At 36.8% G+C, this 27,181-nt stretch overlaps 1 protein-coding gene across 1 annotated transcript in view; it reads right to left on the minus strand.

Annotated features, from left to right (window-relative positions):
• Nucleotides 1–27,181, minus strand: part of IMMP2L (inner mitochondrial membrane peptidase subunit 2) — an 881,848-nt gene that overhangs the window by 129,157 nt on the left and 725,510 nt on the right. The gene's annotated exons all lie outside the window — the stretch shown is intronic.

Raw genomic sequence — 27,181 nt, forward strand, 5'->3', positions numbered from 1 at the left:
AAATAAATAAACGTTAAAAAAAAATTAAAAAGTCAGATGCTCAAACAACTGAGCCACCCAGCCACCTTCCAACCATGCTCTTGACTTATACTTTTGTTGTTCTTTTCATGAAGACTAAGTTGGTGGAGATTAGGACTAAGGATTGCCCATAAAACAAACAAGACGATAAAGAGTAATGTCTTTTTTAATTTTTTTTTTACATTTATTTATTTTTGAGAAACAGAGTGACACAAAGTGTGAGCAGGGTAGGGGCAGAGAGAGAAGGAGACACAGAATCCAAAGAAGGCTCCAGGCTCCGAGCAAACAGTTAGCACAGAGCCTGATGCAGGGCTCAAACCCACAAACTGTGAGATCATGACCTGAGCCTAAGTCGGACACTCAACCAACTGGTTGAGCTACAGGCCACCCAGGCGGCCCAAGAGCTACAGGATGGTTAAAAGAATTGACATTCCTATTTATTTATGCCACTTAAAATTTTAAGTAGAGGTAGACATTGAATAGGATGGCAGAGTGTAAAGAGAACTTTACTCTTCAATAATTCTAGTTGGAACCATCTCAAACTAATAAAGGAGGCTAGTCATGTCCAAACAAAGTCCGATTTTGTATATAAATGAAAAATACCTAGGCCCTGTACACATGTATTGGTAAAGTACAACTTACCTGTTGGCACAGCAGGATTGTCAAGGCCTGGGACATTGGATAACAGATATTGGGCTGAGTGACATGGTTTCTTGACCAACAGAATTACTGCTTTTTATGGGTGTGTCTGGTGCTAACAGGTTAGGTGGGTTTAGAAGGCAGCAAGTCCATAGGTTTAGGATCCTCTGACTTGGCAAAGACATATCATTCTATGTGGCAGCCAAGATCACCAAACCTCAGGTGTGTCTCTGTTAAACACATGAAGCCCTGGACACACACCTTGGAATATATATTGTTTGCTGTGTTAGGAATCGACCAGAGTAAAAGCAAAGTTGAAGTAACTCCAAGTCAATGATCTTGCCCATCTTTGAATCTAGGTAAGACACCTGGGTCTAGCCTAGCATAAAGTATAATTTAAAATTGAAGTTAAAAGCCAGTTACACAAAATTATCTTCTGAACTTTCATGAAATTGGAAGACTTGAGGTTAACTCAGTGGTAAAATTACATTTAAAAGGAATTTTTATTTTAAAGATAATTTGTGTGTGTGTGTGTGTGTGTGTGTGTGTGTGTGTGTGTGTGTGGCTTGGTAGGTATAACACTAATTCTTTTATTACATTTTTTCCCCACATTGTTAGGTAGAGTGCTGTAGTTTACTTCAAATTAATATCGTATGGCATTATTTTGTAATTTTATTTATATATGGACTGTAAAATATTTAGATTACGAGGAGCTCATTATCTTGGGACACTATACACATTCAAATACCAAGAAATGTGTAATAAAACTGTAAGACATGGTCTTCTATTCAGGATATATATTATTAGCATGTTCTTTGTTATGGGCCATAAAAACCACTAACTATACAAGGTTCCTTTATTCACTAAGTATTTATGGAACATCTGCTTTCTTCAAAGTACAGCATTCAGAACCATGAGAACATAAAGCTAGGAAACAAAGCCGGTCCCTAAGGAACTTGTAAAGAGAATGAAGTGTGAAGATAGATACGGAAGGCCAGTAGAGAAATTACAAAGCACATGGGCTCATTACTCAGCCCCGTCCAACACGGTGCTACCTATTTCTGGGCCAGTTGATCTGTTCAAGGGTAACTAAAGGTACTGCCCTCAGGGAGTTCGGTCTAAAAGGATAGGTACGAACATTACAAATTTTCATTTCTCAATACTACATGAATTCTGGAAATAAGCACAAGTATAGGTTATAAACATAATTACTACTGGAAGGTTAAGATCAGCTCCATAGTGGTTTCATAGGAAAGACTTCTTGAACCAAGTCAGTCTGGATCTGAGCATTAAAGGACACGTAGGATTAGGACAGGAAAATGGACAGCGTTGTAAAGGCATTTTGAGTGGTAGGAACAAAATGAACCAAATGCATGAGACAGGAATGCACAGAAGGTACTGTGGAGAGCTGCTTAAGGGTCAGACAGACAGGAGATGGGGGATAAGAAAGCAGCAGTGAGGTGTGCACTGCAGAGTTCAGGGATGGCCAGTTGAGGTCAACCGTGAATATCAAACTGCAGAGCTTAGACTCAATTTGATGGCCACAGAGACACACTATGAGCTGAACCGTTACTGTTGAAGAGTGACCCCTCTAGAAAGGCAGACTTTGAAACAAAGTCTAGTGTTCAGGGTATTTATTAGAGAGGGCCCTTGGGATCAACACCTGAGAAGGAAGGGGGAGAAAGTAGAATAAAGCCCAGTGAGAAGTCTGCTGACTCCATAGGGGGCTCTGCGGTGGAAACGGCCAGGAAGCCAGGCTGAGAAGCTGGTGTTGGGTCTTTATACTTCTGTTGCAGGCAGTCATTTCATGTGGGCCATTCTGGGAACAGGTGTGACCTTGGACCAGGTAGCTGTCTGCCACCAAGGCAGTCCCTAAAGGGGCTGACAGGCTGTCCACAGGTAGTGCTTCCAGAAGCTGGGATAAATCATTCCTTGAAAGAGGGTCTGGGGAATTACAGTTGCCAGTTTAATTTAACAGTGCCATGCAGTGGTTCCCAAAGTGTGGACCTGTTACCAGCAACATTGCATCAATTGAGGCCTTGTTAGATATGCAAAATTTCTGACATCACACAAGACTTAGTGAAACAAACTCTGGGAACAGGACCATCCAGGAATTTGCTCACCTATATTTCCCTGTGATTAGGATAGAGGATGAAATTTAAGAACTGGTAAAATGAGTATTTGAAAGATAAGTAAATCAGTGAGTAAATGAGGGTATGGTCTCACTTTCCAAAATTCTACATCTAACTTGTGCTACTCTGAATCTGCATGTAAACCCTCTTAAAAACAAATGAATTATACGGGGCGCCTGGGTGGCTCAGTTGGTTGGGAGTCTGACCGACTTTGGCTTAGGTCATGATCTCACAGTTCATGAGTTTGAGCCCCGCATCAGGCTCTGTGCTGACAGCTCGGAGCCTGGAGCCTGCTTCAGATTCTGCGTATCCCTCTCTCTCTGCCCCTCCCCCACTCACATTCTGTCAGAATCAAAAAATGAATAAATGTTAAAATAATTAAAAAAACAAAAACAAATGAATTATAAGATGCCTATTATGCCCTATTAAGCATGTACTAATAAACTTAAATATCTAAGATTGGTAAACATTCACACCATGATCAGGCTATTAAATATTTAATATTTATTTAAATACTATCCTCCATTCATTCCAATTACTATTTTTACATTAAAAAAAACATTCTACATAGTACTCCTAAAAGAACCTTCTGAACACTGAATATGTTCATAGTCAAAGTTCCTATCACCATGAACTATTAATATGAACTATTTGGTTGTAGGGTGTGCTCAGTTTCTGGAGCAAAACCTAACTTCATGGAGTCTGATGTCTAGAAGAGTAATGGTTCACTTATCACCAAACCCTATGAGAAGCCAGGGTACTTTGGAACTCTGGTTTCTAATGTACACTGAGTCATGAGGCACACTAATCCTCCAAATGCATTCTCCTATTTTTTCTGGGCACAAGCTGACTCAAGTAAACACTACATTTCCCAGCTTTCTTTGCAGCATGTAAGGCTCACACACATCTGGGTCAGCAGAATGGGAGAAAAGTAAAGCACACAATTTCTGGTTATCTTCAACTTAAACATGATCAGCTTTCACTGCACTTCTTTCCCAACCCACTTCCACCAGGGGTTGGAATGCAGACACATCAAGAATCTAGCTTTGACGAGGCCATTGAGGATAATTTAGAACACGTAAATACAGCATTTAAGAAATTTGTGTAAATATTCAGAGCAACCCTGCCAGTCTAGGGCAGAGAAATAAACCCTCTCTCATTTTTGTTCAAATGCTTAACCCTGACTTGTACATTTATAGCCACTGTGTCACAAGACATCATCTGTAATAAGGAAATGAGGTTACTGATTACATTCATATTCCTGAACAGCTTGAAAACAAATGTTTTATTTGTAAATATTACCATAGATGGCATACTGATGTGTTTCCTATTCTTGAACTGTAAATAAGTCTCACCAGTTTTAAAAGATAGGAGAGTAATTCAGAAGTCCCACAAAATAAATAACAATGACATCCAGGAAGTGCTTCATCTAACACTAACATAATGTATATTAAACTTTAACAGAAATCTTAAAATTTTTAAGACCAAGCCTTACCGGAATGGTATCTGGTAAATTTTGCTCAATTATACAAATCACTACTAGAAGGTAACCTTCATGAGGGTAATGAATAGTGTATTAGCAAAATCCACAGAACTCAGAAAAAAATTTCTGGCACAGGATAGGCACAGTGTAAGACCACAGAATCAATCAATAATTCATTTTATGGTCAAATATCTGAATGATCAGAATAGACAAATACAGAGCTAATATTAAAAGATTTTTCAGGTGTCCAGACATACATTAAACCTTCTCAAAAATAAAATCCAATTGAATTTTTTTCAATTGCATCAGGAAAAATCCCAAGATCCTATAATTAACAAAACTTTTACCGTTGAACTTACTAATTCAAGATTTATGAACAGTCATGTCAAGGGAATAATGTAGACTAGAAATATTAACAAAAATACAGTAGAATATGAAATTGTATTTGATCACAACCACATAAACACTGTGAGTTCCCTTGTAACAATGGAATACGCTGGCCTTACCATCAGGTGTTAGGTTTTAGAGCTAGTATTTTGAAACCTTTGTTCAATCTTTAAATTAATGAAGTTGCATAATGCTAAACTCAGAGCACATACTTTATGCCAGGTAAAAAGGTCAAAAAGACCTTATATTTGGCATTATCTAGTCTATTTTCAAGGTTTCAGTAAACTACTCCAGTTTGATAAGTTGCTAAAGTAGGCAAACCATTAATCCCATAAATCAATTAGTAGACCAGTTATCTTTGTTCCATTTTAAGAAAAAAGACTGCACCCTTTACTAGGAAAGCTTGCTATTGATCACAGAGGGAGTAATAAGATAGATAGGTTAATCCATAAATTCATGTACTAGGAAAACAGTGCAAAATTTTTATATACATTCAAGACAAGGAGATCAAATGTCAGTGTTCAAAAGAGTTGGTTCATGTTCTGGCTCTGAAGTTCATTATTCTGGGTGATTTACTTTAGACTTCACTATACCATAATGTTTCATTATGTCTGATGCACCTGCTGTTTCCCATCCATTTACCTCATGTAAACATTAATAGACTAACATGATAAAATGTGATAAAATATAGACTATGGAAAGAAGATGTGTTATGGATCTAACATAGCATTAAACCTCTTTTACTACTAGCAAGATTTATCCGTAGTTTCAAAAGTATTCCATGTCTCAGCCCTTATTATCTGTGTGCTTTAGAAGATAATTCTCTTCATTCTATGTTAAGCATGAGGAATTTTTAATCTTGGGGGAAAAAAAAGAGAAACGGTTGGCCTCAAAAAACATATCCAATTAAAGGGATACTACACACTAAAATAGCAATTAAGATAATAAGATATTTCTGTGCTCAGATCTATGCCTGCCAAATTTCTGGTTAACTTCCCAATATAGAAATATGATCCAATTCAAATGCTTTTTAAAAAAAAACCCTCAAATTTTCTGGCATCTTCAGAGAAGGGTGATATGAAAGATGAGAAAATCTTGCCAGAATTTACAAGGGAATCTGAGAAAGTAAAAAGCAGTAAAAAAGAGTTAAATATTTTCTTAGGATGAATTGCTACCATAATGAAGTAGACAGTATCTATCTCTGTATCACTTGTTGGTCATTACTGATAGGCTTATTATGGCTCTTGGTTTTAACATTTTTCTATGTGCACATTAAAGCCAATAACATATTCTAATTTTATACATCCTTGACTCATTTACCCTGTTTTTCCCTCGTCAGAGCAGCTTTATTTGGAGCAGATTCTTCTAGTCTTCATGGAGTTCTGTTCCATTTTAAAGCTGATAGAGTTAGCTCCATTTTTTCTAATTCAGTATCCTCTTCCTTATTCTTAACCCAGAAAGACATTTCTCTGTTTGGCCATGGAAAAAACCAACTTAAAGGTGCATCTCAAGTTTGCAACATGTATTATAAAAAACTCTTTTACTCAATTTCCATCTCGAACAAAGCAAAAATAGGCAACACCCCCTACCTCTTCTTAATGACTTTCCTTTGTTAGTGGCACCTTTCTTCTCATAGTTACTCAGACACAAAGTCTAATGTCTGCCAAGGAAGTACTTGATACTTTGAAATAAATTACTTAGGACTCACATGAAAGTAACTGGTACTCCCAAAACAGTAATCTGAGAAAATCATTTAAATATACATACACACATATATTTTAAAGATGATTAAAATTTAACATTTAGGAATCTTTAAATTCATCCCTTTAATGCTACCTCATTAATTTTATAGTCATTTAAACTGTCAGCCTACCTAGTAAACAACAAATTTTCAATTCCATATGCGAGTCCTGTCATTCTCACAAAACTGACCCCCATCTAGCGCCAACTGACTTATTCTGGACCTTCCTTCAAACCAGATATAATTCAGAAGAAACCAGTGTAACTTCTGCAGTGCAATGATGATATGCATTGACTTAACATCCATGTGTTATGATTATAATGTTTTCTAAAGTTACACATGGCCTAGAGGTTCTTAAGAAATAGTTACAAGTGAGTTGGCTGAAATATTTTCAAAGGGTTTTAATTTTACCTTAAAAAATATTGCTAAGGTAAGCACAGGAAGTTGTAAAATAATTATTTTCTTACAATAATTACATTTCACTACATGTTCTTCACTCAGTATCTGCTTAAAATATGTATTTGGATAGACACATAAGTTGTCTGTCTTAAGATAAGGACTGTAAGATTCCATTTAAATACATTCTGTTGAGAATAACTTCATTTTTATTTTGTGCCAATATCCTACCATACACCTAGGAATGTGGCATGGCGGCAATAGGCTATAGATATCAGAGCATGTGCCACAGTCTGAGGATAGCAGTTAATTCCCTATTATCTAACATTTCAAATCTTTAGTCTGCAATTACAATAGGGGCAGGGAATCAAGAGTTTCTTTATTTTAGGCAGCCCTTTATTAATGAATGCAGTCACTAAAAGGCTAATTGTATCTTCTGAGCTATTAATTGACTTCGCTCCAAGACTACTGTAGAAAACATATGGTGCAAGATCCAAGCAACTGGCCAGGGCTGTGCACAGGGGGCATTTGGCTTCTTTTTGAAAAGAAGAACCAAAGGTAATCCCTTTGCAGCTGCAGTGCAGATGGTTTTCTTTACACCATTTCACTGAATACTAAACAGGAACTGGGAAAAGTTTGAAAACATAATAAACAAACAGCTGAGTGTTAGCTTAAATGCTCTTTGCATCTATCAGGGAGAAGCATTCAGAATCTCTGGATGTTTACCAGATAGCTTAAAAGAAAAACAGAGATGTGAAAACTGAATGAAATTATTTTGAATTGGTACCTAAATATGGTTCTGTGTGGTTTTCTTCAAAGTAACAATATAATTAAATCTCTCTGAAACTTCATTTATGGATGTCATGATTCATAATCTTCGACATCATCAAAAGTTTACATTTCCCTGAAAATATGCTGAGATGAGTAAAGCTGAAATCACCTTTCCCTAAAGGAGTTACATGAAAATCATGGAGACAGCTGTTAACCTTCATTTTTTTTCTCCTTGGTGTGGTAACTAACACACTGCCTTTCCTTTAAGTAAAAAAGTGCCGTTTCAACTTCACGCTCACTTATTCTACTTTGGCAGACAGAAAATATTAAATGGAAGACTGGCTAGTAGGCAGGAAAAGAGCAAAGTCCTATCAATGAATCGGTCTGGCCTCTTAATGGCCTCACAGGTAGTAATAGTATATTAAGTCCAATGAAGAACTAAGATATTAATCGTAAACACACATCTGGTTACACAAATATGCATTTGACACTCTTCTAGACATTGGGGTTGTAGCAATAACATAATACTGTTATGCATATAAACATACACACCTACTACTTCACATAGAATCAGAATAAAGAAGACCAAAATATCACTATTTTTACTTTCTGACTATAGATAAAACTAAGAATAGGATTATGGTTACTATTTATGGATAATTTTTCTTAACTTGTTTTTGGTCAGATGCTACCTGGATTTTCTAAAATCAGGAGCTATTCAAAAGAGTATGGTATATACGTTATTAATAGCAAGCAGTTTCCAACCAAAATATGGTATTACTTTATGCAAATTAAGTAACGCATTAGGTAAATACAATAATTTCTTTCTGTGTTCTCAACCCTCCTAGAAAATCAAGTATTAAAATAAAGACCTTCAAAAACTGAAATAAACCATTCCTGCATTTCTATAACAGGGTAGTCTGGTGCTTCATCACTTAGACAGTTCTTGAGTTGTAAACAGCAAAAACAATTCAGTCAAAATATGTTCTTAAGCCCTACTTACTACCCAATGGCATCACACCCAGAATAACCTCAAAGAAAAGAAAAACTCTACCTCTTCTCCACTGCTCTCCTCTTCCCCATACTTGAGTTCCATAAGCTTTTCACACACTTTGCAAAACAGCAATAGCCTCGCATTATGAAAAAAGCAAAGACAAACCATGCCAACGCCAGCTCTAAGTGGTTGGTCGCTGGTGTGACGTCTTTTTCTCCTAAATGCCTGCCATCTGGAGCAGACGTCCTCACCGCTCTGCCTTGCCAGCATCCCTCTCATTCCCGACTCCCAGCTCTAAGTGTTTTTGCTTATCCCTTGTTTAGGCCTCTTAATTTCTTTCTTCTCACTTGCTTGCCTTTCACTTAACTTGGTAAAACACTACAACGGCTGCATTTAATTCACTTATCAATGTTCAGCTAAAAAGGACTATACAGAATTCACATATGGCTGCAGCTATCATTTCCAGCCCAACGAGTAACAAGACTCCCTTTGAATCCTTCGGGCAGAAAAACTGTGCCGTAACACACTGAGGAAGTAATTGGTTAAAATTTGATAGAGTGTGTTTCCAGAGAAGCTAATTTTTCCCCTCTCCAAAAAATCGTATTTTACTGGGAAGCATATGACCCCTTTCTGGATCTCTTAATTACTAAACAGCCTATAAAGATATGCTGAATTTTTTCATGGGAAGGAGGGTTTAACTCTAAGATACACAGGTGCTTGTCACAACTTGGGCCACGATGAGGGCTTTGATGGGCCTCAAATATCCTTAGGATGCTTCTGCTTCTTAGCAGCAGTGCATGGAGCTGAAGGAGAAAGAGCCTATCGCCTAATTCAGCTGGAGAGCGGATTAGTCACAATGAAAGATACTTGAATTTGTTACATACTACTGGGAAATTATTTGGGTCTCAACCATGTGGTTTTCCTCAAAGTAATAATACAATTAATCTCTCTCAAACTTCAATAATGGGTGCCATGACTCATTATTAGAAGCTTCCGTTTCTCTGATAATGTTCTGAGATGGGTAAAGCTGAAACCACTTTCACTTCTGTCAGGCCTGCAACACAGAATACCATGTACATTCCCTAGGATGACAAAAGAGGCTGAGGTGGTGACAGGGGACAGAGGCTGGGGTGAATGACGGACTCCCGGACTCACCTCGTCTGAGGATGAGGGTTTCTCCCATAGGCTTGGATGTTTTTGGCTTGTCAGGTAATAAGACCAGTAAAATTTATTAGTTTTTTTTTTATTGGATTGCTAGTCCTTTTTCTTAAGGAACATTATTACTTCTAAGCAATTTTCTCTATTCCTACAATATTGCAAAATACTTTAATTTCCGCATGGAATCCAAAAGCACCATAAGATTTAATGAAAAAACTTTTACTTTGCAATTCTAGAATAACCATAGTGACTACACAAGAACAAGTCACAGAAAATCCTAAAATTCACATCTGCAAGACCTTAATGTCAAGCATTAGTCTAGTGAGAAATGTGATAAAGGGTAATATATTCATAAACAAATAAGAGTGGCAATTTATTAGAAATACTATACAGGGTTTATTCATCAAAGTGTCTGTACAGGTAAAGGGTGTACACCTTTTCTGTACTGTTTTTATCTTTATGATTTCTGGTGTAAATATTAGTTCAGCCTCCATGACAATTTAGATAGAAGATATTCTGTGTATTTTGTGTTTTATCTTTTAGGATTCACCATATGTAACCTCGATTATTAAAGTAGTACACCTATATTGTAAACAGATCAGGAAATCTGGAACAGTACTATTATGGACTACTTCTGTATTCACTGTCCAGCATCCAGTATCCCTTCCTTTGGGAAAAGCCACCCTTCCCCAGCTATTAATACACGTGGTTTGGGTGGACCTGATGCAAGCTCCTGGCTTTAGGGTGAGCCCACCTCCTCACAGTAAGCTACCCATCTGACCACAGAGATTGGCTCAGAGATGCTCCAGGAACCCAAGCCATTTAGCAGGAGTCATCTTAGAACTTTGCTGCTACGTCTACCTATTTCTATTATCTACAGATAATCACTGATACCAATTTGGTATGTTTCCTTCCAGACTTATTTTTCGGTCACATATAAGCCGACATATACATATATGCACATATGTATACATACATTTATGTTTACAGATATTTATGTAAATATCTGCATGTATAAAGTTTCTCAATACAGTGATAGACTCTATGAAACTAATTTACTTCTTTAATTCACATTTAGATTATTCAAATCTTTCCATTTCAGGGCAACAGAAGTACCTTTATTTGCTTAATTACTGCATAATAATGTACCATATAGAGAAAAATAATTTATTAAATAACCAATAGGATATTTTATCCTATAGTGATATATTAAAAGAGAGAATGACTGGCTAGAAGCAATAGGCTTCTTTCTGGAACACACCCTGCATCACTATTTGCCACTGCAGGAGTGCCATAGACTTAGAAGGAGCCATTGCTAAAGACAGCGAGTCCTGTGGAAGAAGGTGGGTTTGAGGAAAATGAAAATAGAAACTCAGGACAACTCAGGGGGAAAAAAAGAATGTAATCTGAACCAGATCACTGCTATCTTCCTCAAATTCTCATCTAGGAGGGTACAATCTAGCATCAGGAGATTTTATTAGCAGGGGGACAACAATCATACATTGGTTCTAGTAAAATCAAGCTCAGGTTAGCCTTGGACCTGAGCTATGACTCCTGGGTTTGAAATGGTGATTTCAGGGGGTTCAGAGGAGATGGAGGCTGGGGGTGAATGAAGGCAGCATCCAGGGAAATTTGAAGTGAAGACTAAGACCTAGGGACCACTGGCTGTTCACGGGCTCATATTTGACCTCATGAAAGCCCAAAAGTACATAGGTTCATCTAACTGTTCAGTACACAGAAAATGTCCATATATGAATCATAGCAACCAGTCAGTTTTAAAGTATCAATTCCTTAGGTCTGGAACCATATTTACTCAATACTCCACACACACAAGTTTCTATAAATACTCAGTGTATTGTATGCAGGGTCATTACTGAAAATTGATATACCTTACACTCCCTAGTTTTGAAAATTTAATTAACTGTAATGATTTGCTTCAAAACCTTTCTTTATTAGAGTTTAAGTTCCTTAGGGACAGGGACCACATCTGTTTTATTCTGTAGCGTATGCCTGGCCCATGTGGCATGTGCAATAGCCAATACATTTTGTTCAATGTATCTATGAGCAGTGAAGAGTAGGGGAAAGGAGAAAAGAGGGAGAGAGGGAAGGAAGTGATGGAAGAGAAAGCAAGAGCCTAAGAAGAACAAAGCTCATTTCAAAATTACGTACCTTCACCGGTAACAGTATTCCATGAAGAGCTATCTTCTTTGCAAAGTAAAATTAGGACACAGTTTGAAAGGAATGAGATTACAATGGCTCCATTTGGTTTTTTGTTCATTCTTACCTAAAATTATCTATATAGATTGCACTTTCTTACACATTTCTCTCTTCTTAAAAAGGCAAGTCAGGCAAATGCCAAGTCTATTTTTATTATATCAAGATATATGTATACTCACATAACTGGCATTTTCAAACGGCATTTTCAAACGGCATTATATCAAGATATATGTATACTCACATAAGAGCATTTTCAAATGGCATTGTATACTCACATAACTGGCATTTGCAAACGGCATTGTTTCAAACATGCCAGCTAGTTTGCTTAATAAATCCCTTTAGAAGACTGAAAGTGGCCTAAAACGGAGTAAGAGTTACGAGGAATCACTCTGCAGTTCAAGTGTTTCCCCCTTTATGTTAGGGCTATGCTTTCTTATCAGGATTAAATACATTGTGAAAGCATTGTCATAAAATCAAAGGATATTGAGTGCAAAGAGGTACCTGAAGAGTTTTCCTAAGTTTCTAAATCATCTCCTTTTGCACCTTATTCAATAACTAATTCCGATTCTAAATGAAACTTTCTCATTTGAGCAAAAAATTAGGTCAAACAATTTTTCTTTTTTGATTGGGTCCTTTTAGCAGGAAAAAGTTTTGCAGAATTACTTTGGGTTTGTACCAAATAGGATAATTCCTAATTGTACATTTTGGATTATTTAAAAGCATCAAGGTAAAACATGTTTTAATCAAAGTGGAGTTACCAGGGGGAATGGGAGGATGTTTTACTGTAGTTAATTGTAGATCTGACATAAGGAAACCAAGGTTTTAATTCCATATAGAAAGATCAAAAATTCTACGTAAATACTCAAGATTTCTTAATTTCCATATACGTACAGCCCTTGGCTAATTTAATATTTATTAAGTCTCTACTAAAATACATTTTTAGTACTTTATCTGAGTTTAAGATAAAAAAAAAGAGAACTCTTCAAAATTACACCCAAAGGAAAGTCATTTTACTGTGCTGTTTCTGCAGATAAAATTATTTTCACCTAAGCTAACTTCCTAGACCAAAAAATATTTTCTATACTTAATTTAGAATATAATTTACAGTCAAAAGCATAAAAAAATAGTTTAACTAAAGATCTTAATTCCCAGTGAAGAGAAGAGCACTCTTGCTTTGATTGGCAGGACAGGGCTATCTCTGTTTAGGAAATGAGCCATTAAATTATTGCTCCATTTCAATTCCACTTTTTTCTTTTCAGGACCAGCTCTAGAGAAAGAGTGAAGCACCATTCCAAAGGCCATTCCTGTTTTTCCTCTCTGGGGAATTTTTCCTCGGTCACAGAATGGTGTATAATGTTTTTATCTGCAATTGCCATTTTTGGTATCATGAAGTAAGACCCACTTGAATTTTATATTTCAATCACAGTTTTGCGTATTTTGGCTTAGAAGTCTATTTTATTATGACTAAACAAAGATTGAACAACAAAATCTGCTCTCAACTTGGTCTCCTCTAAGATTAAAACATCCAGGACCTTGAGAAAACAAAGTAAAACAGTTTTATATAGAAAACAGCAACAACAACCCATCATCAGAGTATATGAATAAAAGATGAATTAAAACAGATAGTGCTTATGTCTAAAAATACCATCACAAACATACAAACTGTTTTGGCTGTTAATATGTTCTACATTTACAAAGACAGTCAGATTTTTTTTTCAACAAAAACTGTTACGTATAGAGCTATATATAAGTAAAATTTATTTTCATGTAAATCGCTAATAATTGATGGCTCAGAAAAAGTAATCCCACTATAAACAAGTAGTGTAAACATAAAATGGACTTTTAAAAGCACAATGCAGTCACAGTACTTAACTTGCTAACAGGCATTTATTATGATGTTTAACCTATTTTCTCCTCACTGAGCTGGGTACTATGTAGGTTACAGAAATGAAGCACATGGTCCTTTTCCTATAGAAGCTTAAAATATAATTGAGACAATAGCAAGCCTCATAAAACCACACTGAACAATAATTGCTCCATTGTGAGGTGCCAAGATTTGGAGAAGGCCATAAAGTGTTCATCAAAGAGCGGAGACTGGGTGGGACTCTGATGGAGAAAAAGGGTAGAGAGGCGCCAGAGAAGAGAAGCAGTTTTGTGTGTGTTTGCAGAGGCTACGAGGACTGGGGAAAAGGAGGCCATGACATGGCTGAGAAAGATCTTCAAGCCAAAGCAGTTAGTTTGTGGTGGACATGACTCTACGTGAAAATGTGACGCCAATGTTCTGACTGATATGGACAAGTGGGCCCACTAAAAAACAGATGAAGAATGCTCTGAAGGTCAAGTAAGAGCAGAGGCGCCAGAAGTACGTTGGTGACGGATTTATTTCAGCCAGTATTTTATCCACTTGGGCAACCCAAGGTGCCAAGATCACAGAACAACAAAAGCAGTGACCACAATACCATGATGGTTACTAGATATTCACTACTATTGTTTTCAAGTTTTAATTTAAATTCTAGTTAGTTAACACAGTGTTATATTAGTTTCAGGTGTAGAATTTAGTGATTTGTTGCTTACATACAACACCCAGTGCTCATCACAAGTGCCTTCCTTAAAGCCCATCACCCATTTACCCCATACTCCCACCCACCTCCCCTTGAGTAACCCTCTCTATAGTTGAAAGTCTGTTTTCTGGTTTGCTTTTCCATTAAGTCCATCTGTTTTGTTTTGTAAACTCCACATGAGTGAAATCATATGGTATTTGTCTTCTCTGACTTATTTTGTTCAGCATAATACTCTCTAGCTCCATCCACATCATTGCAATTGCACTACTAAAAGGATACAAAAGTACTGATTCAAAGGGACATATGCACCCCAATGTTTATAGTAGCACTATCAAATATTTCCAAATTATGGAAAGAGCCCAAATGTCCACCGACTGATGAATGGATAAAGAAGATGCGGTATAGATAGATAGAGATATAGAGAGATATATAGATAGATAAATGTACAATAGAATATTACTCAGCCATAAACAAGAATTAAATTCTGCCATTCACTACAAATTACTTAAACCGCACAGTATGAGCTTTTAGTAAGCTAGGCCCTAATGAGTTTTACTAAATAAAATGTCCCACTGAAAAAAAAGTGAATTTTAGAGCTTACGGAACTCAGATTGGAAAAAACAAAATGAGTAATACAAATTAAAAGGAAACAGAGGACGAAACTCCAATTATAAAGCACTTCTAAGCAGACCTAGAACTATTCATTTTCATAGACTGCTTAAATTGAGGCTGTATAAATGTGTGTTTAGATCAATTCCATGCTTTCTCTTAATTCATCTATACCATTTAACTAATACTTTATTTTGTTTTCTTTGCCATTTTTACCTTAGTTTCTCATATTTAATGTCTGACTGTTTGGCTATTTTCGGGTAACACTTGCAAAGGTTTTATTTGGCAGCACTTATTATGGGCAGATGATAAAAGTCTCCACTCATTTTTATCACTTCTACCTAAGTCTTAAAGTCGACTACACAAATTCAATAAGAATCCAAATCTATTTATCTTCAGGGTACAATACAAAAACCATCTATTTATTCAAGTCTTTGATTAACAGCATCTATATTTATGAAATGCTCTGGGCTCTGCAGGTGAAAATATTTTATATGAAACTCAAGTATTATTAAATAATATTCTTTGATGCTATCAGTGTTTTGCGTGCATATGTGCAAGTTCAATAACTTTAGCCTCAAGTCTAATATTTTAAGTTTTAAACTTACAAAACAAGAAAATATCCTCTTCAAGTAAGAGTTTAACTTAATAAATCAGAAAAATTTATAAAATCAAAGTTACATCATGAAAATGTCTCATGGATCTTGGTATTTTGTTTCCCATTGAATGCTGGGCAGGCTGCAACTATTTTTGAGTAACTATTAAATATTTTTTATATATATGTATTGTTTCTGAATATTATCGGATAGTCACACATACATATTCCCATTACAATTCATGCTCAACATGAAGTAATATCATAAACAAGGAACGTCTGACCATAGGCAAATTTACTAACAAAGCATAACATTTCCAATTCATGAGACATACAAATTATCAACCTCAATTGTATTTTCTTTTAACCTGCTCATGAAGGCACAAGGTCCTACTTTAACAGTAAGTGTATGGAGCTGTAAAGTACTTGAACCTCAATCCTGTGTTTTGCTGAGTGTACATGCTTGAATATACCTTAACTATCCCGGGCTTCCTTTTCCTCATCTATACAACTGATAGGATTATCTCCAACATCCTCCCCAATGCACTAAAGTTCTGCTGGTTGATGAGAATGATTATGATGCCACCAATGTCTCTGATAACAGTAAAAACATCTCTTACACAAGGATGCCTTAGTTATGAGTTGGCCAGTGTCCTATATACTTTAAATACACTGATTTCATTTTCACAACAACCTATGTGGTAGACACTGTGATTGTTTTCATTTTAGAAAAGAGGTTAAGTAACTTGCCCAAAGATCAAGATGTAAATGGCTGGTATCCAAATTCAGGCAGTTTGACTCAGAGCTCACATTCCTAACTATCATGCTACTTTATGATAGATGATGAGGTTTTATAATTTAACTATAAAGTGAGCTTTTAATTAATGAATCTACTAACAGTTCCATTTCTGCTGATATGAATCTAAATCTTGAATTGCTATTTTTGTCATTCTCTGCTTGTGTGTGCAATATTTTAAAGGGATTTGAATTATCAAAAAATGTGATCCCTAAAACAACCCTATGAAGAATATGGGATAGTTTTTTATTTGAATTGCATTTATGAGAAAATTTAGAGCTAAGGCCCTGACATTGGTGAGACTTCCCAATTACAAAGTTAAGTTGCTTTTAAGCTCTCACAGAACAAGGGAGAACATACTAGTCACAAAGCTGATGGACAACACAGCCACGTTAAAAACTTGGGATGCCTAACTTCTACCCTTGTCTGAATGTTTAGGATTCTCAAATCTTCAACCTACGTTTCTCTCCTAAAGTCTTGACAAATCAGATTTAATAAAATGAAATAAAGTTTATCATTTTCTCCCAAACCTACTTCTCCTAAATTGCTTCTTCTGATTAATGATACCAACAATTTACTATCCTAAATGAAAAATATGTAACTCTTCACTCCCACAGTCTCACGTTGTCACTCAATTCCATAAAGTCTACCTTCAAAATACTGCTCAAATCTATTTATGTCATTCTTATTGCAGCAAATTATTTGCAGGATATAAAATGTCCTCTGTGATTAAGGACCATTAAATTTCCATGGTCATTTCAACCCTTCTGTACCTTAGGCTACAACCTCCCCAACAATCCACAGTCCTTACACTTTACCCTAAATTCCATGCCTCTGTACAGGCAAAGCCCTCTGGCTGGAATTCTTCCCTCTGTTATGAACACTTCCTTATCCTACCTACTTTCTTCTCTAAGAAATTTCTCCTTACCTGTCCCCATCTTCAAATTAATCACTTTCTTTCTTGTCTATGCCCATATTATATAACCTTTCGTATTGGATTTTAAGGGTAATAAATACATTCCATTTGTCAGATTTAGTTCTAGGCTTTGTTCTTTGAATAGATTGTTTAACCCATAAAAAACCCAAGTAATGAAAATATTATCTCCATTTTACAGATGAAATCCTTGAAGCAAGGATAGAACTTGGAGCCTGGTTTAGATTCTGTGTCTCTCTCTCTCCACCCCTCAACTGCTCACACTCTCTCTCCCTCTCTTTCAAAAGTAAACATTAAAAAAAAAATAGGACTATAATTCAAAAGTGGTGAAGCTCATGTTTTAAATTTGATTTCTAAAACCCCATACTCTTTTTTCCCTCCCATAATTTCTTACATGTTTATACGTCTCTCTGCTCCACTGGACATTGAACTTTTTTTTTTTTAACGTTTTTATTTATTTTTGAGACAGAGAGAGACAGAGCATGAACAGGGGAGGGTCAGAGAGAGGGAGACACAAAATCTGAAACAGGCTCCAGGCTCCGAGCTGTCAGCACAGAGCCCGACGCGGGGCTCGAACTCACGGACCGTGAGATCGTGACCTGAGCCGAAGTCGGCCACTTAACCAACTGAGCCACCCAGGCGCCCCCGACATTGAACTTTTAAAATGCAAGAAATTTATCTTATTCACAACTTAGGCCTTAGGACATGGCACATGGTCTGGCATGTAACAGATGTCCAGTGAGTAAATGAATAAGCCCATGTATTGTTTGGCTCACTAAAATCCTATTGTTGTTAACTACCATTTAAATAGAAATGCTAGTTTCATGAATATGACTAATAGGGAAAAAAGAGTTGAACAATGTTTATGAGTTTTTAATGTAATTTTTATTGAGTTTTTGTATCGTATTTCATTAATATAAGAAATAAAGAATAATACTGGTGTGCTTAATCTCCTAACATTATTCAAATTGGCTTTTTTCTTTCAATAAGATGCTTGGGATAAATTATTAATTTCTGTTCTTCCAGAAAGGTGCATCCATTTCAGGTCCAAACTTCAGTCCCAAATATTTTCTAAGATATATTTGCATACAGTCTGTATACGTTTTTGCAACTATATTTTGACCCTTGAAAAAGCAGGGCTGGCAATTCACTAAGTGATTTTTTAAAAAATACAATAAAATCTGGCATGCTATTTATGAAGGCAAACGTTTCTTTTTTTCTTTCCTTTTTTTTTTGGCTAAACATATCTTAAAGATAAACTTATCCTAAGAACAGAGGCATCCAACTAAATAAATTCTACTGTATGGAATAAGCAATATGAAGCAAGTATACTAAATGGCCATCGATTATAAAGAACAGAGAGCTTCCTGACATGGCACAGCATCAAGTTAAATGCATGTTAGTCTATTTGTCCCAGCACCCCCTCCAAACTTTGAGTACAAAATTGAAGGGGAAAATGAATGCTATAAAAATTAATGGATGGAAAATAAATTATGAAGATTTGTAAGGTGGCTCAGAGAACCGTTTGGTGGAAGACATTTGATATACAACTTCCATTCTCTAAATACTATGGCCATTCTTTCAAAAATATGAAGATCCAGAGAGTATCAGAATTCAACCCGATAAGTCAGTTACATATACTTAGAGGCAGAATTCTTACCTATGACATTTCTGTCAAGCTATCATTTAGCCATTTCTTGGAGAACACTCTACTGGTGGCACCACACAAATACCTGAGGCAGTCATTCACTTGTACAGCCAACACTTATTGAGCATTTACTATAAGCCAAGAGATTAGACATTATCTCAAGTAGTTTTCATTATAAGTATTATCACCTCAATTCTTTAAAGAAGAAAGTGCATATGATCAAGAATACTAAAACAACACGTAAGGGTGTGAAGTGCAAAGTGAATGCCCCCTACTACCTCTTCCTCAATCTTTTTTTTTTTAAATTTTTTTAACTTTTATTTATTATTGAGAGACAGAGACACAGAGTGTGAGCAGGGAAGGGGCAGAGAGAGGGGAAGCCACAGAATCCGAAGCAGGCTCCAGGCTCTGAGCTGTCAGCAGAGAGACCGACCCGGGGCTCAAACCCACGAACTGCGAGACCATGACCTGAGCTGAAGTCAGTTGCCCAACCAACTGATCCACCCAGGCGCCCCTCTTCCTCGATCTTTCATCACTGTTTCCCTAATATAACTCTGGTTCCTAGTTTCTGGGCATTTAGCTCTATAAACAGAAAAATGCAAATTATATGTACAATGTAATCTTGCTAAAAATTTTCTGGATCTTTAAAAAATACTTTCATATTTTAGAATCTTGAAAATATTTTCATAGTTCCACATAAATACCTATTTTTAATGCCTGCAAAATATAAGCTACTTCACTTTAGAGATGTACTTATTTAACCTGCCTCTACTGTCTTGTACTTTTAGAGCCATTTTTTTGTTTGGCTATTACAAACAACAGTGTATTATATTGTTGACTCAATGACCACATGAATTTAAGTTTTGACAGATATTGCCAAATTAATTCCAAAGAGTTAGTACAAATTTATACTCTTACCCGAAATTTAAGAGAATGCTTGTGATCCCCGTCCCCATCTCTGTCTGGCCACTCCCCCACTCACGCTTTCTCTCACAAAAATGAATAAGCCTTTTTTTTTTTTTAAGTGAGAAATTAAGTATTTGCCCAAAATGAAAATGAAAACCCATTTTTATGATAACTGTAATCTGAATTCTCAACTCAGGTTCATAAATTAAGTAACCTAGTCAAAGCAAACAAAAAAATTAGTGCGAACAGCTTTGTTTTACATTTTTTTGTCAGCCTTCATAGAACACATCTGGATTTCCCTATCTGCTCTAGCATTCAGTCTGTTGCAGTATGTTGTTTTGCTTGAAGTACTGGAGAAAAGTGGCCTCACATAGCAAGTATGTAGTTTCAAGAGGGGGGGGATGGGGAACTCTGCACATGCTCTTCTTTGATACCACACCAAAACATGACAGCAGTATTTTCTAAAGTATTCTATGCAATGTAAAATCTGAAACCCTATCAAAACCCTTAATATAATGACTCTTACCTTAACTCTATTGGTTGAGGTACATCCATATTGTACTTTCAATGGATCTTGACTCGTGCGGATTTTCTAACATCATGCACTGCTCATTTGGAAAATACCAGTTCCTTAAGTTAGGTAAATCTTCCAAGTATTGTCTTATTATACGATATTCGAAAATCCCATTTACATCACTGCCAATCTCTTAAGAACAGTCTAAATACTGAGAAGCCTCTCAAGCTCATGGTGGAAAATACAAATTTTCCAAAATTCAAAGTATTGCCAAACAGCTTAATTCTCTCATTGGCTACAAGTATTATTAGTTGTTTTCCTTGAAGTAATAAGTTCACTTCATTAACTTTTGAGAAGATAACTGCCAAATGCCAAAGCCTGGATTCTTCCAAATGACTCTTCCAAGTAAAAGTGGTATTACATGTAAAACAGAGGCTAGTTCAGCTGGCAACTCAATAGTACAAGTACTTTTCAAGACAGCAACTGTACTTCAAAATGTGGCAAAACTGATTTATACATACTTCCCATTTCATCACACAAAATATTTAAAAGGACACTGTACACAAAGGTTGAAACTTCACTACTAATTTTACTCCATCAAGGTCATTCTTAAATGAAATGTCATTTTTTTCTGTAAGTATATGATGAAAAAGAAAGTAATTACTACTATTTTAACTTGCTTTCTTTATTTGTGCTAAGGTACCAGTAGTTTTCCTACAATGGCTTTTGCACTGCCAATGAAGTTCAGTGAAAAAGGCAAACAAGGTCTTACAAAAATAGTTTGGACTTCACACATTTCTTAAAAGGATCTTGGGAATCCTCAGGATTCTACAGACCATACCTAGAAAACTATTTGCTGCTTCTATCACCACCACTTCAAAGGAGAGAAAACTGAGGTGTAAACATTAGGGAATCTACCCAAAGACAAACAGTAAACAGCACAGCTAAAATTCAAACCTGGGCATTCTAACCTCAAGTTCTGGTCTCTGAGGACATCTTAGCAGCTTAGGACATCTTTCTATCAGTTGCCAGTACTGTGGCAAAGTTCTTTGTAATAAAATGTCACTCTGGTCTTCACTTTGCCCTCTCAGATTTTAATGTTCATTCATCAAGCATTTTGATCGACTGTGAGCCAGAGACTGAGCCCCATGATGGGCATGCCAAAATGAGTAAGGTATTGTCTTCACTTCCAAGGACTTCACAATCAACTAGGGAGACAAATGGGCAAACTACCTGTAATTCAGTGTGATAAATGTCATAATAGTACTCTGTACAAAGTATTTTGGAGGCACAGAAGAGAGTGATTAATTCTGTCCAAAGAAGGAAGGAGGGGAATCAGGGGTTTACCAGCAAAAGTGCATTTTAGTTGAACTTGAAGGACAAATACATCAAATCCCTTTATTTACAGGATGGTCCTTCACTTACCTGAATACAGCTATCATGTTTCCAGCCTAAGTTGCCACTACTTTGAATTAAATATCTCCATTGTTTTCAAGAATATATTACGAGGAGAGGAAACAAATCCCCATATAATGGGAAATGTCTTCTGAACATATGTACTGACTCTTCTTTTGCAAGTATATACTCACATTTGTTAACATTAATCTGTAGTTGTGAGAAAGCCAGACAATTTTGTCTAATAGCCAAATAGCATATTATAAATTACAATTAGAAACAAATGTGTAAACTCAAGAAACTGTTCACAAAGTACCCCAACCAGACTTTTTAGTCATCTTTCTTTTAAGACAGAGATCAGCAAACTTTTTTCGTACTGAACCAGATACTCAATATTGTATACTTGACGGGCCAGATAGTTTCTGACCCAACTATTCAGCTCTGCCCTTGTAGTATGAAAACAGCCATAGACAATATGTAAATGAATGGGCAAGGCAGTGTTCCAATAAAACATTACAACATAGGCAGTGGGTCACATATAACCCAATTGTTTGCTGCTTGCTGCTGTAAGCCGTGTTTCTTTTATGTATCCTCCTCGCTGCATACTGGAAGAACATTAGACCCAGAATTGGGAAAACTGGCTTTTAATTATACCTTGCTAAAAACCAGCTATGTGATCTCAAGCAGACTGCTTTACCATTCTGTTACCTACTTCTTGATCAAATCAACACTCTTTAGATTTTATGATCAGTAATAACCCTTACTGAAATCCAAAGAATCACTGCAAAGTAACTGTTTACCCAGGTTTTACTAATTCATTCCATCATGAAATAAGAAGAGTGACACTGATAAAAAATGAATGTGACCTTAGATGATATTAATAGAAAGGTTTACTCAAATGAAGAGGGTGCAGGGCTGCTCCACTCTTCAAAAGTAAATTTCAATTCTGAGTAAAACGCTAAGACTGTCCAGGGGAAAGCAACCCAGGACAATCAATCAATCAATCAATCAATAAAATTGACAATTTTAGCAACACACATGTTTGAAATAATTGGGCAAAAAGTGCAAAGTAGTGATTCACTGTGCATATTATTACTTTTTAAATGCTTGGAAATAAAGATTAGAACATAATTATAATATTCTGGGTTGGAATCATGTTTGATTTCTGGATTCTGATCAATTATAAATTCTGTGCCTTCTGTATCGTCAGTCTACAAAGTTATTGCTCATAACATTGTTGAAGTAACATTGTCACTAATCTCTTATTTGCATCACTATATACAGTTTATATCCTTGAGTATTATATCATTTGAGTTTCTTGGCCCCATGAGACTGGCAAAGATAAATATTATTGCCCTTTTACAAATAAGAAAGGAGAATTCAAAAGCTTATTCTCTACCTAGAAGATCCTTGACTTCATATCATAAAAAGGGAAGGGGTTAGAGCTAAGCTCCCAAATCAGCTTAGAAAATGTAGACTGAACACTAAAAACAGACACCACCAAATATTTTGTACAACACCATCTACTTATATTCTGGTGGGAAGGAGAGCTTGGGGGAGTGGGATTTAACAGCTTAACAGCTTCAAAGCACTTTAAATTTGGAAATAGTTGCCTAGCATTTTGCTTGAGCTGTTCGTGTTCAATTTACCTAGTTTTTCTGTTAAGTGCTTCAACCAAATGTAAACGCTTTATAAATACACCTCATAAAATGTATGAAGGAAGAGGGGGGTGTTCTAACTAAAACAAATTCAACTGGTAAGGGCTCTAAAAGCAAAGGAGATTCCTTTCAATTTGATTGGCTGCAGAGATAAAAAGCCATATTCTTATAAAACTGAAACATAAGCAGCTGTGAATAATTCAAATCACTAAGTGGCATGAATGGATTAATATTTCAATGTTATACTTGCCTTTTATCCAGACACAACTTTGAACATAATAAATTTGGTCTGAGAACTGAAATCCTCAAAATTTTGAATTTGGTTTCTTCTTTTAATATGTATAATTAAATTCACCTTTGAAGGCTCCAGAAGGTTGTGGAGGGCAGAAGAAATGTATTTTTATTAAAATGAGCCAATCTGTGGGAAGCCTACATAGAAAACTACAAAGAGATTTGAGAAAGCAGCAACACAGAAGCTAGATTATGCAAACACAAAGTCTATAATGGATGAGGAAATTCATCTTCATCAGTTTGTTGTTCCCTGGTGAAGAGGGCACTTAAGGGGAAGCTACATGGAGGAAATAAAATCACAGGTGTGTTTGCTGTTCCATCCCCTCCTTCATCCTCTAATTTGAACCTAGATTGAATCAGATTACTTACCACTAACACCTCAGATTACTCTGTGTGAGAAAACGGTAAAGTAACTAGTGGTGTGCCTGGAAAGGAGAAACGTATGGTATACTTTTGTATGGAGAAAGATGAGAGAATTCATGTGCTGACCGTGTACATGAATCTTGGGTCTTTCTAGCAACAGAGGGTGTGGCTGCTTCACTCTCCTATGGACTGCCTCCTTCTAGGACCTCAAATTCTCCAAAGGCCGTGACTGGGGGAGGCAGCATGTGGGACAACGGTGTATCTTACAGGGGAGTTTGTTTCTACAATCAGCCTGTAAGGCAAAATTAATCTAAACTCAAAAGATTCTCGAAGATCCCTTCTATTTTCCTTAAAGTAAGCAGGTACAGTTTTCCAAATACAAACCTGTACATAATACACATAAATAGAATGCACTAAATGCAGTTTACAATAAAGAAGGCCATCCTGTATCAACAACAATAAAAGCCATTGAAATATTTAAGTATGAGAATCACACGCAGTCCTGTGAAAAACTAATACCATGAGGCATGCAAATATCTACTTGGGGTTAGTCTCCTTAAAAAGAATGGAGGCTAACCTGCTTTCACTGTTCTTAATGTTAAACCTCTCCTCTTTCCTTTGTTTTCACTCTTTCTCTCTTTCGTCCCTTAACAGATCTCTCTTCCTTACCAGTTACAGTCTAAATCAAGTAACTCTGGACACTGGGGTACCCCAAAGCATTTTGTCTTACATGTATGAGTTTTTTACTGCTACCATAACAAGTTACCACAAACTTAAAACAACTCTGATCAAATACAGGCTTGAAACAATGCAGATTTCTATCTTACAGTTCTGTAGATCATAAGGTGGAAGTGACTGCCCCCACTAGTCTGCTCTGGGTTTTCCAAGGCTGAAGTCAAAGTGTCAGAAGTTCTTAAGGAAATCCGCTTGAAAGCTCATTCACGTTGTTGGCTGAAATCAGTTCCACATAGCTGGATGACTTGGTCTTATATTTCCTTGCTGGCTGAGTGCCAGGGGACCTTCTCAGCATCTAGAGGCTCCTGACCCCCTCTTTCCCATTTTTTAAAGCCAGCGACATTGGGTTGAGTCATTCTCTCTCCGCCTCCCTCATCAACCACACCTCCCCGTACACCACCCCCCCCACCCCCACCCTCTGATTTTAAAGACTCGTGGGATTATATTGGACCCACCTGGAAAAACTCAGGCTACTTGCCCTGTTTTCTTTTTTAAGTTCATTTATTTATTCTGAGAGAGAGAGGAATTGCATGCACGCGTGAGAGGGATAAGGGCAGAGAGACAGAGACTCCCAAGCAGGCTGTCAGCACAAACCCAAGCTTGATCCCAGGAACTGTGAGATCATGACCTGAGCAAAAACCAAGAGTCATATACGTAACTGATGAGCCACCCACATACCTCTCCCTGTTTTAAAGTCAGGTGATTACTAACCTTCATTCGATATGCAAAGTGCTTCCATAGCAATTGCTGAGCCTTTGATTAAATAACAGGAGAATGGGAACCTTGGGAAGACACCGTTAGTATTTCTCTTTCTCACACTGTGAGAATAAATTCTTGGTCTCTCAAACATACTTCCTTATAGTCCCTAAAATATAGCACACATCTAGCCACAAGTCGCAGGCAGCCAAGATGGTAAATAAAATTTTGTTTGCAAAATGAAGAACCTAATGAAAACATAGCAAAGAAAACATTATAAGACACTACAAAGATTTCAATAAAACCATAAAGAGTTGTGACATCAAGTATAAAAATAAGCACACACTAAAGATACAACAAAGAGCCTGCAGAAACTTCATTTGTTCTCTGGACATTTGGGGTCACTGATTTATTGAGAGGAGCCCAGGTGTTACTTCTTCCAGGTGGGGTCTAAAGTGCTTTGAGCTTTGAAACAAACAGCACTCTGAGTCTTACTGAAGGCCTCGGTGAAAGACCCTAATTGAATCTAAAGATCCCAGCTGGATTCTGAGAACCTTGCTTCCAAACTGACTTGACTTCAAAACCACTCTGCCGTGCTTGTTGCAGCCAGTATTTGCACAGCGCTATCTCTACCCTGGCATATTCATGTATTTTGCTAAGTAATATCTGAGCAGAGTAAGCCATCTAAGAATTCAGGGATTCCCAGTAGTTAACACAGTCCTTGTCCTGTTGCCAGTGGTCAGAGGTTTGACCACTCTCTTCAGCAGACAAGCCAGCCTTCTTGAATTGTTTCATTGTCCAAAAGGGGACTATTGGTGACGTTTCATGGCTTTACTTGGTCTTTTTGCCACTGGTCGACTGAGAACCTTGTGAAACCCAAGCCCTGTGCCATGCAACCTCCTTCCCGGTCACCTGGGGCTGAGTCTCTCTCATGTGGCCTGCCAGTGAACCCTGGACGGGGATTTCACAGAAATTTGACACTGAGAATAGTGAAAAGTTTGTTTCTTCACAAGCACCACAACTTAGAATTCTACATAGGGAGTCTGGAAAACAGAAATTATGCAACAGTAAGAGAATGTGGGAAAGGGAGGGAGACTCAAATGACATAACCATATGTAACATGGAGATGACTTTTTTTTTTTAATCTGAGACGCTAACTTTAGGTAACCATGACAGTAGGAGAAAGGATTAGAAGAGGCTTTTCTGTTCCTTCCAGTACATTTCCTGATCTATTTTCCCCTAGGAACTTTATAGGTGATGTACAGTGCCCAGTGCCTCCTCAACATTCCCAACCTCAAACACAAGACGTAATCAAAACACCTTGAATGACACTTATTTAACTCAAGGGCTGTAGAAAGTTTTTTTGCATTAGTGACTCCCAGGAATGGGAGATATTTACTCCAGCACAAGGAAAACAGGAGCTCTTAGAAGTGCTCTAATCACGAAATCCAAGTATTATTAATTAAGTGTGTCCTGCCACCTAGGGGCATTCTTAGGCCACTTTGGGGCATATGCAATTTCTAGAGACTTCATAGTATATTCAC

The sequence above is a fragment of the Panthera tigris genome, chromosome A2 (genome assembly GCF_018350195.1).
Source record: "Panthera tigris isolate Pti1 chromosome A2, P.tigris_Pti1_mat1.1, whole genome shotgun sequence".
Taxonomy (NCBI): Eukaryota; Metazoa; Chordata; class Mammalia; order Carnivora; family Felidae; genus Panthera; species Panthera tigris.